This window comes from Triticum dicoccoides, chromosome 5A, assembly GCF_002162155.2.
Source record: "Triticum dicoccoides isolate Atlit2015 ecotype Zavitan chromosome 5A, WEW_v2.0, whole genome shotgun sequence".
In the NCBI taxonomy this organism is placed as follows: domain Eukaryota; kingdom Viridiplantae; phylum Streptophyta; class Magnoliopsida; order Poales; family Poaceae; genus Triticum; species Triticum dicoccoides.
The window spans coordinates 329,013,077-329,016,393 of NC_041388.1; positions in this window are offsets into that span (position 1 = coordinate 329,013,077).

A 3,317-nucleotide genomic window follows, 5' to 3' on the forward strand; every position below is an offset into this window, starting at 1 on the left:
GGTCGGCACGGTAGGGCTAGGAGAGGTGTATCTGGGCACTCGTGAGCCAGCGCGGGACTCACGAGGCCCTACCTCCAGGCGGGTTGCGCCCGGCTCTGGGCCTTTATCAATGGTGTGTTCCTGCAGGGTGGTTAGAATGCAAATGCTCTACGTCCTCAGGTCCCGGCCCTCGAGCTAGCTCAGCCACCGCTGGTATGACAGGTCGTGATGTCGTGGGTCAAGGCCAGGGGTGAGGGCTGGAGAGCTAGTAGGATCCCATGAGTCACGATGCTCAGGTACCCCCCCCCCTTTAACGTGCAAGCGCTTTGCATGAAAGCGGAGAAGTCTGCCATAAGCAGCAGGTGACAATTAAGCGTGAAAGAGCAAATTCATTTTAAGTAGACGCGGGAAAAGCAAACGCCGCTGGGCCAGGCCCGAGCAGCTCGGGGATGATGCAGCCCGAGGGGCGCCCCCGACAAGGTAAGTAAAGAGCATAAGCAAAACGGATACATGCCGCAGGGACGCACCCACGCGACCTGGGAATAATGCGGCCCTGTGGGCGCTCCCAGCTAAAAATGGAACTTAGAAAGATGTCACCTAGTGCCGTTGAAGATGAAGTGATGCTGAAGAAGCGGGCGATGCGCGATGAGGACGTCGACCCTCACGAGCCCCCAGGCCCAGGAGCCTCGGGAGGCTCCAGGGGCACAGGTGGGTTTTCGAGGGCCATCTCCATCTCTGCCAAGACCGCATAATGCCTGACCTCCTGAGCCTCCAGAATGCTCCTCAGTAGGCGCTGATGAGCGGCGACCGTGTTCGGCAGGCCAAAAGGCATGCGAACGTAGCTGTGAGGTGGACCCTTGCAATGCCCCACGCGCGAAGGCCAGAGGCGCTCCTGAGACGCGGCTCGGTTGAGCCCTGGCACGTCGATGCAGACGCGCAACTCACCATCCTCGCCTGGATGTGGGGCCACGGTGGGCAAGCGGCGGCTGCTGCGCATGACTCTCGACTCCTGTAGCTCCTAGGTGTTTCTTGCGATAAACTCCTGAGGATTTGGTCTTCCTTGCTTCGTACCTTCCTGAGGGAAACTTGCCTGGAAGCACCCCTCCAAGTGGTGCCCGAGCGCCTCCCTCGCGACCTTGGCAAAGTCGGTGGCTCTCCAAGAAAGAGCCCTCGAGCCCTGCCTGAGGAGGGCGTCGGGCGCGCCTTCCTATGTGAGAGAGGGTGGCACTCCCTGATTGGGCGCAGATCCTGACGCAACACCTCTGGAGGCGCCTGCCTCCTTATGGCTTGGGCCAGGAGAAACCTTCTTCTTCTTAAGGGTCGCCTCAGGAAGTCTTCCGTTCCTGTGGTCTGGGTCTTCAATTGCTGCGGCTTGGAACGCGCGCTCAAGTGAACACACTGCGCCCCTTTCTTCATAGGGTACGGTGATGACTCCACCGCTTCCTGGCATCTTGAGGACATTGTATCCATGGTGAGCCACTGCCATGAACTTGGCCAGGGCTGGGTACCCGAGGATGGCGTTGTATGGCAGACGGATGTGGGTGACATCAAAGTCGATGAGCTCGGTGCGGTAATTGTTGCGCTGCCCGAAGGTGACTGGAAGGCGAACCTGCCCTATTGGAATAGTGGAACCATCAGTGACTCCTGAGAAGGGCTTGGTCGGCTGAAGTTGATCGTACGGCACTTGGAGATTGTCGAACGTCTCGACGGACAGGACGTTGAGTCCTACTCCGCCGTCAATGAGGGTCCTGGTGACCTGCACGTTGCTGATGACTGGGGAGCAAAGCATCAGGAGGACTCCGGCCGTTGCCGCGCACTTGAGCTGATCCGCTGAGCTGAACATGATAGCGCACGCAGACCACCTGAGAGGGCGCGTGGCCTCAAGCTTGGGGAGGACTGCATTCACCTCGCGAGCAAACTGCTTGAAGATGCGCTATGAGGCTGGGGCCTGCGCGCCACCCAAGATGCAAGCAATTGCGTGCAGCCCTGGAAGCCCCCAGCTCCCTCGTCTTGATGTTGGTCTTCGTTCCTCCTTGGCGGTGGCGGCAGAGGAGGAAGGCCTGCATTGCCGTGCGGGCGATCCTCACGAGGCTGATCTCTCCAGCCTCCCTCGCGAGGCTGGTCCTGCCAGTGATCCTCGCGAGGTCGGTCACGCCACCCTTGGCGAGGGCCACGGTCTTCCCATCGTCCGCCACCTCTTCCTCCTCCTCGGCCATAGCCCCTGTCGTTGCGCTCGGGGCATCGGCCGACACGTCCATCTCTCACGGCCCTGAGCTCTTGACATTCGTTGGTGTTGTGGGTGTGGAGGTCGTGGTACACGCAGTACCGGCTGCCCTTGGATGACTCAGGCTGATCCCTTCCTCTCTTGGTGTCTGGTTCCGCTGCAAGCACGGCAGCCCCCTTGCGCTTCACGTCCTTGGCCTTGGGCTTCTTCTCTTCTGGGTCGGCAGCCGGGAGTTCGAGGAGGGAAAGGTGCCCTTCCTTAGCCCTGGCGCACCCGGTCGCCAAGTTGAACAGCTCCAGGGATGTGCACATGTCTTCATGGATTGCTAGCTCCTCCTTCATCTTGATGTCGCGTACGCCATTGGAGAAGGCCGAGATGATGGCTTCTTCAGTCACCTTGGGGATCTTGAGGCGAGCGTTGTTGAAGCGCTGGATGTATTTCTACAGGGTTTCCCCTTGCTGCTGATTGATGCGGCGCAGATCGCTCATGGCCGGGGGCCGGTCGCGAGTGCCCTGGAAGTTGGCGATGAAGCGGGTGCGCATCTCGTCCCAGGAGGAGATCGTGCCAGGTGCCAGGTTCAGGAGCCAGGTGCGGGCCCTGTCCTTGAGCGCCATGGGAAACCAGTTCGCCATGACCCTTTCGTCTCCGTTGGCGGCTTCGATGCATAGCTCGTAGAGCTGTAGGAACTCCGTGGGGTCCGTCGTGCCATCGTAGCGAGGGGGCAGGTCAGGCTTGAACATGCCTGGCCATGCGACGCCGCGTAGCTCGGAGGTGAGGGCACGGCAGCCTGCTGTGGCCACCGGTGCCTTTTGCTAGTGTTGGGCTTGTTCCTGGGGGTTACCGCGCGCCGCCGCTTGGAGCAGCGCGGGGTCTTGGCGTGGAGGTGCAGGGACGCGATCTTAGCGCGCCGGCGCTGGGAGCGCGCGAGCACCTTCTTGGGGACGAGGGATCTCTTGGCAGCTCCTTTCTTGCTGCGCAGGTGCCGGACGCGGAGGGTCTCGCCCTGGGACTGCACGCCTTGGAGCCAGGGCGCCTTCTTGGGGAGGAGGTGGTGGAGGCACCTCCTGATCCTCGCCTCCTACGCGGAATGGAGGGCGAGGCGGCGAGAGGGACG